Below are 14,416 nucleotides of genomic sequence, written 5' to 3'. Positions count from 1 at the left end.
CCCATTGTCCAGAATGCTCCATGGAGAATAACGAGTGCAAGCAAACAGGTGTCAGCACTGTATGTCGGGATCACATGTACGTTCACATGTCCATGAACTTTGCACCAGTGTTTCTCCCAGCAGTCTAAGATGTTTATACCTGAATTACCTGTTGGTCTGCAAGACTATTCGCCATTCAAATTTGGCCATTTGAAAAAGAGATTCTCGCAGACTACAGCTTGATCTACAGGCCTTTTGTTCTATAGGAAAGTAGATTTAAGTCCTATCTAGTCGACTGATGCAGGACCAATCTAATAATAATAATAATAATAATAATACAGTAATTTTATTTGTGGGAGCCTTTCAAGACGCTCAGGGTCACCTTACAGAACAGTAAGTAAAAGCATAAAACTGTCAGACAAAGTGTTAAAACCACAATACATAAATATTAAAGACAACAGCAAACAGATTTGTCCAACACAGCGAGGGCCGGGAGCCACACAGGAACATCACAGGACAGACAACAAGACACACAAAGCATAAAAACCTCTGCATACTGTCTGTACACAATGTCTGTATAATCAGTATACATACAGTACATATGCTACATAGGAGTGTCCAATTAGCAGGATGCAGAGTTGACTGCTGTGAGTCAGAATGACTCACCCCGCCTCCTTCCTTGCGACTTCTCATTGTGGCCGAGACACTCGTTTAATGAAATATGATTCCTGAAAAGTTCAAATAGAGTTCACAAAGAATTTTATAAGCAGCGAAATGAGAGTCGTTTCCACTACGCTTATCACGTGATGTGCTGACTAATAGGCCGTGACGTTAAACAACTCATCACCTCAGTCATTTTTTACATTATTTCAGACGTGTTGCTGGGCTGCAAATTACAATCCAGGAGTGAAATGGAAACACACTCTTTCCTCAAAGCTTAACGACAAATGTTTGTCTATAGGATTTAGACACCAATCTTGTTTACATCCTGAGTCTGAACGGCCGCAGCGGCAGCATCTTGGCAGCGTTCACTCATTACCATATAGGTCTGAAATGGCCTCCTGTTCGCACATTTGATCCCTTTTTAACTATGGCGGCTTACACCCAAGTTCCCTCAATAGCCTTTATTCCTCACTGCAGGGCGTTTGGTAGAAAACCAAATTAAAAACATTAGCAGGTCTCTCCATTGCTGTAGCTCAAGTGAAAGGGGGCCCACCTCCTGTCAGTGGTTTGTAGAATTGACCTTTTCAAATAACAGGGAATTTTAAAATTACGCTTTGTGATATTCATATTCTGAACCTGTCTCATTTCAAGAGGTTAAGTACACACGTGGTTTGAAACGATTTTAGGTCTTCAGGCCAAAGTCAGTTGCAGTTCAAATCCTTTTGTAACCACTTTCACTGCAAATTGTAATACTATAATATCTCATTAGTCCAAATTAGTGCTATGACTGCAGGAGAGGTTTTATATCTGACAGAACTGAACTGCACCCAGTGAAGTGACATTCAAAGTACCGGCTTGACTATTGTGCCCCTCCAGCCACATTAATCCAATTGGCAGGGACAAAGCTGTGAGCATATTTATTTATCTGCCATCGGCTTTGTGATAACTCTACATGGAGGGGAATGTATGGCATGACTTACGTAGTTCTCTTGCTGCCATGTCTGCTGGTTTTAACAGCTTCTTATTGGGAGGATGTGCTTTATTTTGGTGGAGCCTGATTTGCTCGCTGACAGATCAGTGGAGAATAATGAGAGGGCATGAGCTATATGTAATGGCCAGTTGATATCAGTATCAACCATAACCTTTGGTTGGTTTTAAACAAACACCACTAATTTGACTATCTGAGTACATGTGGAGCATTTGGAGCCTTCCCAGGGATTCATCTGATAAGGCGCACCATTCCCATAAGAGAAGTCTCCATGGCACACCAGAATGATGAAGTCCTCGTGGCTGATGGATCAAGCCCAGACAGCACTTGAGTAATGTGTAGGGCTTTCCTAGGGAAGTGTTGGTCAGGTTACAGGCCTGTATTGTGAGAAGGCCTTGGCCTGGGCAGCCACACAGAAGCTCAGGATGTCATTAAGCGGAGCAGAGAAATACAGCTTTCACCATTCAGCCCTTGAACAGCTCTTTAGATCCTGCAAAGTCCCATGCTCACCTCCGAGTATTGCCTTTGGATGATGAAAAATCTGTTAAAAATAAATGGAGAAGTTGACACCAGGGCTGTGGAGGATTTAATGAGAGATAGGCGGAAGCTAAGTGTCAATGCTGTGATAATGTGTAAGCCGGGCCTACAGTGCTGTAGGCTTTCCAGGAAGTGAAAGGGGCTATCCTCTGTTCTTCTACCAAGTTGGCAGAGTGTGTTTTTGGCACTGTCGTCTGCCAAGGGAAGTGAATGGGAAAGGCTCTTGCTATGCAGCTACACAACTCAGCTGTTAAATGGATTTCAGGTGGAGGGACACTCACTTATGTTTGAAGAATAAAAACTCACCCAGGGAATATTAAGAGTGCCAAATGTGGCGACTTTGTTTCAGGGAACATTTAGAAGGATACATATGAAAGGGGCCACTGAAATTGTCACTTCTTCAGTGAGAATATTTTGTCATCCTCAACCACAACTTTCCTCTCTCTAAAGGTTTGAAATTATATTGTCACCTATAGTTTATATTTCCACACCAGTTAACATCATTTCTCATATTCCTCTGTTTGTTTCTTACCATTCCTACCGTGCAAGTCATACAAATGATATTCCTCGAAAGGCACAAACAAACTTACCTTGAGCCACACTTAAGCATTATCTTCCTCCTGCTGAATGATGCAACCTGCTCTCACTAGGGGGAACAATAATACACAATGCAGGGAAGCAGCTCCCAGATTATTTCCTTCCCTTGATAAGGCAGTGACCACCAGAGAATGGGAGACAGGAGAGTCCTTTTCGCACCCTTGGGACCCGCGCAGTGTGAGAAGATCCTGTGCCTTTGGAGCCAACACCTGCCCCGCTGCCACCCATGAACTCTCTCCCCTCAGTTCCCAGTCCGCCTCCCACTGATTGCCAGCCCTTGCTGATTTCCACCGCTGTGCGCACAACGCTTTGTTATGCTTTGTATTTCAGATTTACAAGCTGACACACAGGCATCTGGGAAGCTGTGATGCAACGTGATATGATTCTCTGTCTGTGGCTATGGGAGGAGTGCACAGAAAACATGATTGCCTGTTGGTCAACCAAGAATACTCATTCAGTATTCGCCCAGGTTGCATAATAGTTAAACTAGAAAAACATGATTTGTAATATGTGTAATTACCAATTTAAAAGAATAAATCATAGCATTGACAGCCACATGGAATCATTTGTTCAGTCTTTCCTAACTTTTTGAGATGTTTTGTGATTCTCCATAGAGATATATAAAGAGTGCTCAATATGAAGGAAGCATTTGAAATAATAATGTGATTTTGTTTTTGCCTCCATCAGAGTGTTAGGGCAGCTACACTGCAGCTGGAGCCGGTAGGGATTCGGTGCCTTGAGCAAGGACACTTGAGCGAGGCGGATGTTTATCGACACGGGGGTTCAAACCGGGTTTCTCCTCTGGTTCAAGGACGGTGTCTCTAAGCACGAGGCCACCCTGAGACACTGAATCCCCCACTACAATTGGCTTCCACGCTCAGGAGCTTCTACCCATGACGTTCTCATTGATCATCAGCAGCAGGGGGTAGACGTGCGATATTGTCAACCCCAACAGTCGCCCAGCGTTGCCCCGCATTGTTCCAGCCACCGAATTCACCACATCAAAGCCTTTGACAGCCAGCACCAAGTAGTCTCTCACAGACTGCCATTTCTTAGAATGCCAAGAAGGCATGGGAAGGGAAACCAATATGCTTTCTCATCTCCTGAGACAGGCAGCATCCTCTCTCTTTAGGTATTTGTAGGAAGAAGTGGGTGGATTCCCACAAACAAACACTGATTTTTATCTCTTGTAGCACAGATAGGTATAGTTATTTGGAATGATAATACAGCTGATCGCCTCTTTTTAATTGTGCAAAATTCACTGTTCTCTTATAGCTCTCATATTGTGTCACAATGCTTAAAATAGGGGATGTGTTTTTTCTTGCAAAAAGAAATGAAAGAGACACAAAACAGTAGCCACTAAAGGCAACATGTGGTCAGCCTTAGTGTTATTCAAAGGTCAGTAGTCATCCACACACATTTCCATCAATCATTATACTCCCACAAATTTAAAGTGACTGACACACTATCACACCAGTGAGGCCAAAAGGAGAAACCACAGTCCTGTCCTAACACCAACATCCTATGAAGTTGTATCTGCATCCTAATCTGCTCGTCTGGCTGACAGCGATGTGTCTCACTTCATTTCCTCCTTTCCTCTAGATAGCATTCCTCTCTGTCTGTTCACATTCTCGTATATGAGGTTGTGTGGGGCATCTGCTTTTCCTACCTGTTATGGTTATAAGTGAATGAGTTCAGTTTTATATATTTATTTTTTTAAGTCTAACACATTTCAACCCATATTCCCCTCTGCAGGGAGCATAAATAAACCAAAATCCACCATTTTTAAATGTCAAGTTGAACAAAACAGATGAATAACGGCATTTAAAAGTGAACAGTGACGTGGTTATGCTCTTTTTTTCCTTCAACTGAAAATCCCACAACCAAAGAGTACCTTCCAATTACTGCTTTGATGTCTTATTTTGTGTATCCTGGTAGCAGTCTCTTGTTATCGTTTGTTTTGGGGTTTTTTTGTTATGTTTACCTCTGATGCAGCATTCCTCAGTACCATCTGAACTCCTGTTGCCACAAGGTCTCATGTCAAATCATGCCCATCTGCATCCCAATTCCTTGTATTGTCTTTTATCAAAGGGAGAAGTCCTTTCCATACTCAGACCAACAATGGTTAGAAAGCCACAAAAATGCTTTGGCAGCACAATTTACTGACTCCCTCTTCCAACCCAAAAAGCATTAACAATGCTGGTCTACATCCACATCCCAGCAAAAACACTACACCCATACAGCAGAAGGATGCAAAGCACTCTCTGGGCAAAATTAAAAATAGACTAGTAGACCTTAAACATCTTAAACCTTAAACGTCTTTCTGGGACTATACAAAGAGCCAAATGAGCATTTTAAACAACACATAACAAATGCAATAACATGTAATTGACCTGTGTTTGTGTATCTTGCCAATTCAGTAGCAACCAATACGACTCCTTAAGTCATGCTGATCCAATTAAGTAATCTGTGCAAGGGCCTGTTTTACTTAAAGGCCACTGAATACATCAGATAACAGAGAATTTATCACAATGAGACAGCTGTCTTCCCTTGGCGAGGGGAATTCAATTATATCATTTGTCCAGGCATGTTGATGGTATTACCCAGTCACGTAGATTTAGAGTTTTATTTTCACTCTTAAAGTATGATAACAGTGTTTTTGATATGCTGGTGCACATATTTCATGCCTTTATACAAGTTATTGCCTCAGATTTTTTTGGCAGCATTTTTTTCTCTATTATTGTGACATTCGATGGCAATTTTTGGACTGATTTGTCTCTCTCATATGCTGTATCTGAAAATATGGCTTAAATGTCGTGAAAACTAATTTCTCAGTACTTCTTGTTCCATTGCATTAATACACACTCTGAGAGAACGCCGCCTCTCCCTCGTGTGTAGATGCAACATAATGGAACAATATTTTAGAACAAAAGAGACCTCTGAGGTTAGTGTGGCATTTTAATTAAATGTGGTGATATTTGCGGATTTTTGAAATGCTTAAAGATCATCTTCAGATACACTGGGAGTGAAAAATTAGCACTGTGGTAATGATGAAGCAGTAGAAATGTCAAACCCCAGTCTTAGATATTAATTCCTATCAAGGTAAGATTGTGATTGGATGCACATGTCAACAATACTGGTGTTCTCCTAAATTTAATCTTTCTTAACATGGAAAAAAAAGACAGGCATGACCACTATTTTCTATCCACTCTAAGAATATCCCCAAAAAAATGATCAGAGCAGCTGCTTAATCTAAAGATGCCATTTGAATACTACAGATTCTCCCACAAAGTAAGATCCAGACAGCACCAAGAAGGCTGCTCATTTACAATTTTTATGATTCCGTGAGATTATTTATATAAATCTGCAATGTTCATCTCCATGTTCTCCTGTTATTGTAACACTTTCAAATAATGTGTAGACGTCCATACATACCTCCACAGGGTTTTTGACTGCTCTTCTTCTTCTACATGGAGTGATTGGAACAGAGGGAGTGGGGATTATTGTTGCTTCCACATGATGTCAGCTTCATCAAGACAGACACAACCCACTAATTGTGAACATTTCGTTTTCAACATGGGAGCCACACCGAGGGAAAATTTAAGCACCCTTGGCGGTGGGTGTTTCCAAGATGAACTTCAGACATTCTCTCTGCAATTAGAAATATTAGAGGACGCGTGCTGAACGATTGCTGTCATCTCATCCCATTTCCAACCCATTGTCCTCCAGCTACTCCCAGGAAATCAGACTTGGTGTGAGGTACATGTCAGGGTTTGCATTCCTCTGTGACTGAAGCATGGATGTGAAGACAAAGGTGTGTATGAAGCACAGAGTCCAGCCTATATGGGCAAATTAGGTCTATTGCACGATAAGGAAGTCAATTTTATTGCTGTTATTTCTGGCACCCAATTGATTGTCTCGCTGGACGTAGTCTAGTTTGGTTACATTGTCTCCCTTGTCAGCATGAAAACAGATGGCCACACACACCCATGCAGCACACACACCCACACCTACTCTCTTGTGCATCGACACATTCTGCGCTAAACAGATGGACAGCACGAAAAGTCAATGTGTTGGTGACCCTCTGTCCTTTCAGACAATGGATATGAATATGAACTTTGTCTCTTTACTCTTTAAGAGTTGATCAATTGTAATCATTCATACAATTCATATCTTAATGTACCATACATTTGCAGGTACAGTAGCATAAGAGAGCAGGAGCCCCTCTGAGCAGATGTGGCCCAAAACATTTCATGTCTCCAACTGCATTTCATATTCATGAAGCTGTTTCATAAACAATACAGATGACCAACTTCTTACTCACAATAACTTTTTTTTTTTTTCTTGAAAAGACATTGTTGGTCCGTAGCCAAGCCGCTGTGGGCAGCAGGAAGCGTAGTGAGTAGGAAGTCTCAACCAGAAGGTCTGGGTTCAAGCCCCCCGACAGCAAGGATCCACCCTGATGGAAAGTCCCTACCAGTTCCAGGGGGCGCTGTTCTGTCACCCAGTGCTCTGACCTGCCTGAGAGAGAATTTCTTCTTCAGGGATCTCACTATCATTATTGCTATTCATTACAAGAGCAATACAAGGTTTCTATCAGAAGGATCAGATATAAACACAGTTCATTTGTCAAATAAAAGCAGAGCTGATATGTGTAGAGACGGCTTGATGAATATGTAGTGAAATTTCCACTCAGACAACCTTGTGAGGAGAGATAATCTGTGTCATTCTCTGTTTACCACAGATCATATTTGCAGCTGGCACAGAGATGTCGACTTTCCATTTTCTTAGAGAGTGACATCTTGAGTGGTGGTTGACATGTCTCTGTTTCATCATCGCTGCCTGAATGACTTGTTTGGTTTGTTAATAGCGTTTGACTTATTTCTCTCGTAGACATTTGCTGAGATATACATCAAGACTTAAGTTTTATCTGTCATTAGGAAATATAGTACACGGTTTTCTGTGCCATCAACATTTGTACCAACACTTGATTTCTACTCATACATGTGCTGCTGGTGTCTCCCAGGAAAGATGTGGAAACCCTTTACTGTCAAAGTGATTTATTTTGTAATGTAGAGTTGCTAATTAGAAAGAGATTTCTTGACACATTAAATTATAATAGAGCTATGTGGAATGTACTGAAGAAGAGATCAGCGCTATCAGTGATGTATCATCCTTAAATAGAAACATTCACACTTTGCAAACCATGTAATAGTAGACCTAATACAACACAGACAACTTCCCTCCAATGAACACCGATCATGATTATTTTTAACAGGTGAAGTGTCACATTCAGCATAAAATATCATTACAGTCATGTCAAATAATTACTGCTTGCTGTTGGAGTTAATTTTGATTAGATATCTGTATTTTCCACAGATTAGACCTGCAATTAGAAGAGAAAACATGCTGATTTTTCATTCGTATTTCCATTTTGTTACCAACTCCTGTTTAGGAAATAAACCAGCCTGGACAGTCAAGGGTTACTGGATGATTTTATCTGAGTGGGTGTGCTTGTACAATCTGGGTTGACATATAAGACGATGGTTATTTGATTAGTTAAGGCTGAATAGTGTGTAATTATTCAACCGAGACATTGGTACCCTTGCTATTCTAACTCCTATTTCTTATCACAAGTGCTTCAAAGTTGCTGAAATATTTAAGAGTTCAAATGTAAAAAAATATATTACCTGTCTCTGTGAAGATTAACTGCCCATGGTATGAGGAGAATCCCACTGGGACTAGGAGGAGGCTTTGCCACAATTTACAATATAATAACTCATTTGTATACATCAATACGTATCTTGGTTCCTGGTGAACCAAGTTTCTCCTGAGGAACCGTCTTGCCAGAGGTTTCAGGATTTTGTCAGATTGTCATAAATAACTGTAAGTGCTGCTCTGTTGGAATGAGAAGGATCACCCTGCTCTCACTATTTCACTGCGTGCAAACATCACCAAATGACATACACCAGGGTTCATCTGCCATGGGAGGGTATTTCGTACACATCCCACCAACCACAGTATCATGAAAACAGCTTTGCATAAGATGAAATATGGTAGAAGGGAAATGTTTTGGTTCTTGTTTTGATTACGAGAATGTCCGGGGAAGCAATAGCAAGTATTGTTTTTTTTCTATTCACAGAATGGTTATTTTACTTGGAGTGTGATTTTGGACAGCAGAGATCTGTTCATGGATATGCAGTGCCTCTATGAATGGTGAGACAGACTGATGGAAAACAATGAAAACAATTTCTGTATTCCTTGAGCATCTTGCTTTCAAGCTGTTACCTGATGAAAAATGTAAACAAAAACGAAAAAATCAAATCAAAGTGGCTGAGGGAGCTTCGAAGTAGCAGTCAATATCCATATTGGATTAAAGCCAAGGATGAGCTTGCTGGCAGTGCTAAGTCCACTCCTTTATCTGGTGGCACCTCTACTTTTTTATTATTTTATAAACTTGTTTTTATGGGAGAGCGCTCTGAGATCATAAACACATGATAATCACAGTGTTATCTTGTGAAACTAGCAGTATTATCACGGCTGCCTTCTTTTGACACAACATAGGAACACCATAAATATACCGTGAAATCATCGTAAAATTGCCTGGTCTTTTGTCCATAGTTGTTGTAGCTTGTATTGAGACAGTCAACATTGTAAGATATATCATGTCCAACCATTCATATTTGGTTTAACCGTATGGATTATGATGCAAAATTTGTGCTTTGCAATCAATTCCATAATCTCAGTTTTCCTGCTTGCAGTGAGCAATGTTCACCGAATGAGATGCTGGGCAGATTAAGTGTAGCTGTTGCTCTGTGCCACACAGTTACTCAGCAAGGCCTCCTTGGTGATCTCACCAAAGAGATGCGTAAAACATGATAGGGTCTCGAAAGCTGGGAGAAGTCTATAATATTGGAGCAGTTGTCATGGCATCACAGACCCCTGACTAAGCCTTTCAGAAATGTTTTTGTATAGGTTTTCTAGAGGTGGGGGAGACAGGCAAGGGGCCTTCACAATTGTAATAAATAGACAAAGAGCCAAGAGCCGCACATAACAATTGAGGGGATCTGGGCCCCTAATAAAAGGCCCCCTATGTGTTTGTGAGTCTGCCAGTCTTAAGAGAACACACAGGCTGCAAGTATAAATCTCTCCAAAGATGTACATATGTATAAGCTCCAGCCCAGAGCCAAATTGTAGAGGCTGCTTACAAATGGCTGTTGTCAACTCTCAATGCATTGCACCAAACAAATAGGGTAAATCGTGACCAATCACCACAATTGCCGAAGAAGACCCAAAGTAGCTGCATTTCATCTAGTGAGTGCAAAATCCCTTCAAAGACTAATTGGTTAATGTCATACAAAGTTATACGAACTTGCCACAGATAAGCCCCTTTTATGCTGCTGTGACTGTTGTGAAACAATTTTAGGGCCCTAGCAAAATAATTGTTTGCATCCGAAAGGTTTAGAGGGCTTTGTCTTTGCAGAGAGCAACTAGATTAATGAGTTACTCTGATGTTAGAATAGGTTAGAATGCATTAATTCTACAGTTACTGCACTGGAACTGCTTCTTAAGCCGTCGTGAACACAAAACAAAACAGAAACAAAATCAGTAAAGTTAGTCTGAAGGAATTCACGTCGTTGAAGTACTGCCAATGTTGCTAATCGATGGGTTACAAGGGCATACAAATTTACAACTGTTCCTCTGTCATGCAGAATAAGAGGATATCCTATGATGGTTGTTGCAAAAATAAACATTTTCACGCTACAACTCCCTAATTACATTCCCATCGTGGAAGTCAGATAAGCCAAAAACCATTAAAGAAACATTAGGACTATTAATGCTTCCTGTCCTGGGCGACCACACCAAACGTTACACCTTGGATATTTTATAAACAAATGATAGTGACGCAGAGACGGCAGGAAATTGCGGGGACATCATAATTCACCTGTCCTCTCTAACAATGTCTGGAGACGAGGCAGCGTCGCCTCTCCAGTGCTGCACAGAAGACCTGATCAATCATGAAGTAAACATCACCGGAGGACCTCAGATCTTTTAAAAATAACCCATGAAAGGCACTTACAGGAATTTGATACGCTCATGTATCCCTTTTTACGCTTGTTATCTCTCTTTTAGATTTTTCTGATGTTTAGAAGAATGATGAATAACGAAGAGAATGGGCTAATTTGGGTCAAGCCTCTTTATTTCGGGATGGTTCACGATAGTTACATAACCAACAGTCTAGTCTGGGTCAGCTCAGTGGTGCACTGACCCGAACCCCTCATTAAGTAGCAGCGGTCTCATGATTGTGATTTGGACGCTAATGTTACTGTCTCCTGGGGCTGAATAGAAGTCTTTGAAGGAGGCCGCTCACCGGTGATGATCCAGCCGTGTGCATGGGGTGTGAGAATGTGTGTGTGTGTGTTTATGCTTGTGTCGGTGACGCGTCATGACGGTCAGACACACGGTAACAAATCTGAGGCCCGGCGAATCATTTAATCAATCATTTAGGTCTTTTGTCTCTGTCCACTTTCACACGCTTGCAGCTAAATTCCTCTGCTTGTCAGTGTCAGGTCACTGTGAAGAACGGCCTCTCTTTATCCCGGTAATCAAAACATCTATTTAGGAACAAACTAATCAATCTGCCTTGCTCCTAAATGATTTCCCTTTGTCAAAGAGGACTTTGTCTATTTTAGCCTCATCAGAAAGTTTATTTATTTACTCTGGTTTCAGAGAAGTTTTTCGTAGTGTTGTATTTGTTTTGCTGCGAGGAATTTCCCTTTGGACACATAATGCCCCATGACCAAATTGTATGAACCAATTAGATAGGTTTGAGCAATTAGTAAAATGAGTTCCTAACTGTCACAGGCGGTTTCACGGGTCACTGGATTTTTGTGTTGTCCTCATGCTCCTCAACCTTTAACCCTTCAGTCTGTTGTTCATCCACCAACCCAGAATCTTCCCCAGAAGCACTAAAAATATGTATATTGTTTGATTTCATCTTAGCCTTTTTTTTACTGCAATGCAACACCCTGAACTGCTTTGACAGAAGCAGCCTGGCAGTCTGGACAAAAGGAGATCGATGCCCGTTATGTTCAAGGAAACTGACACTTTTTAAAGCGGACAAAACTATGATGGCTCTTTTCTGTTATTAAGCTAGAATTTGTTCTGTTATTCTCTGTCCCTTTGTGGTTTGGCAATCGAAACCAATGAAAACAAAAATGGCTTTAAACGGATAATTAAATTGGTTCGTAAAATTGGATTAGCCATGTTCCACAACTCAACCTTTCCATCCCATATTGTTTTCAAATACAACAGAGAGCCAACTCCATCCTCCAGATGTACAAATTCCTTCCTTCATAAAACTGTTACAGTTTTGAACGCAACTTATCTTCATTTGAATGCACCTTATCTTCCTCAATACACTTTATCATTTGCGTATGTCACAAGCCAGCAGGTTTCTGATTGCATTTCTTCTTGTGTGTGTTTTTTTTTCTTCCATGCTTATGTGTCATGTACAATTAGCCTATATATTACCGTATTTACAATGTGTTTGTGGATTGTCAGAGTCTGTTGATGGTGCACTTTAATTGTCTGTGGTGTGTGTCACCTTTGAACCTAACTGCTAAACAAACTTCCCATGGGATAATCAAGTCTCCCATGATCGTGACCTTGACCTTCCCTTGACGTTGGCTTTCCACGACCCTACATAGTAGCAGCCTACTCCATTAGCTGGAAATGTTAAAAGCTTTCAGAACATTTATTTCAGCTCTTGAAATAAATCACTCACACAAACCTCCTCACTATGTTTATACTCTGTGTGTGTTTTTAAGCATTCTCTACATTCCTCGAGCAATAGTCTGAGCACCTCACAATTCAGTTTGATGTGACATCCATCCACAAGCTCCAGCGAAAAGGAGCGTTTGAGACGAGATATAGGCAGAGTGGTCTTAAAGTCTGATAAGATGCAAAGATATCTATTATACTCCGAGCTGCAAAAGGCTCATGGAATTGCACGTCGTAATTTTTTGTCGAGGTGCAGCATTTTGGACTCAAAAGATTTACAATTACCTGCCTCACAGAATAGGCCACATTAGATGGTTGTTCTTGTTAATTGCTGTAAGAAGATGTGATGCTGGGAAAGCAACATGATAAGCCTGAAAATTACAATAGTATTAGTAATGTTTATGTGAAGTTTTTGGTTCTTCAGATGCCATTTTTTTACTAGTTGTTGTTGTTTTTGTTTTGTTTTGTTTTGTTTTGTTTTGTTTTGTTTTGTTTTGTTTTGTTTTGTTTTGTTTTGTTTTGTTTTGTTTTGTTTTTTTGTTTTTTTTGTTTTGTCTTGTCTTGTCTTGTCTTGTCTTGTCTTGTCTTGTCTTGTCTTGTTTTGTTTTGTTTTGTTTTGTTTTATGACAGTGCAAATTTATAATGTCAATACCTCACCACACATACAGTTGACTACGGACTGAGGGGATGATAGTGGACGGATGCAAGCAGTAGAACAGAATAGAATAAGTTGAATACATAGTGTGGTAGAAATTCAAAGAAAGAGATAGAATCTCAGTCATTCGAAAATGTTGATTGGGATTTACTCACTTAAAATTCTTCTCTAGTATACACACACATTTACATCCACATGTTTTAGGTTTTGGATGCAGAACAGCATCAGTCACAAGTGCCTTCCTCAGGGGAAATATGGTTGTTGTCTTGCACTTCAGTTGCATCTGAGTCATCTTGGTATCCTAGTGCTTCAGTCCTCCAGAGGCTGGGTCTTGGTTTACCACAAGTTTAAGCAGCTTGAAACTCACATTAAATCTCCTCAAACTAGGTTTACGACAAAACCACACTATGGCAGTCTTCTGACTCACACTAGTGCGTTTGCTCATATGTCACCTTTTTTTTCCGAAGAGATAATACAGCATCGCTGTCAGGTGAAAACCCTGTATCTCTAAAATGTTAACTTTTCAGGAACTAAGAAAAACAACCTTGTTTTAGATCACAATGCATTTGAAAATTTATCCTGTGGATTTTCTTTTGGTTTCATAAGCACAAGAGGTCAGATAATTTCCCACCCTGTGAGGAGCATCTAATCCTTCAACTGAAGTGAAAACATGAAAATCACCTAAATTGGAGTTACATGGTTTTCACTGGACAAGAGTGTAATCCATGATTGAGAACATAACTACAACGTGCATGCAGGTTACGTATCACATTATGTCTATTCAGTTTGTGAAGCAGCATTTTTGACATTTTGCATTTAAAAAATGAAAACCTCCCTCAATGTTCACATGGAAGAAGTCAACCTTTTGGGTGCTGCATTATGGCAGCGTTGGAGTGTACAAAATCAGACATAACGTTCTTAGAAAGCTTCCCTCCTGTGGATCATGTGGTTAACACTCTCAAACCAAGCTTGAAAGAAGCACTTGAAAGTATAAAGGTTGAGGTATACCTTTTGATCTATAGTTTTAGTTGATGTATGTACAAAAGTAAACCTCTATAGATAAGAAAAAAAAACATTAATTGCAAATAATTTTCTGAAAAAATAGTCACACTCCTCTGTCTTGTCTTTTTAATAATAGGAAGAGCAACAAACTACTGTCCATAAGCAACAGGCCTGATTATGACAATAATGACTTTGTAGCAATCTATTCTAGC

Source organism: Centroberyx affinis, unplaced genomic scaffold, assembly GCF_046629955.1.
Source record: "Centroberyx affinis isolate AG114_WGS23_722 - 3 ecotype Tasmania unplaced genomic scaffold, CSIRO-AGI_Caff_v1 ptg000888l_1, whole genome shotgun sequence".
NCBI classification, from domain to species: domain Eukaryota; kingdom Metazoa; phylum Chordata; class Actinopteri; order Beryciformes; family Berycidae; genus Centroberyx; species Centroberyx affinis.
Note: the sequence above shows the minus strand (reverse complement) of the source record.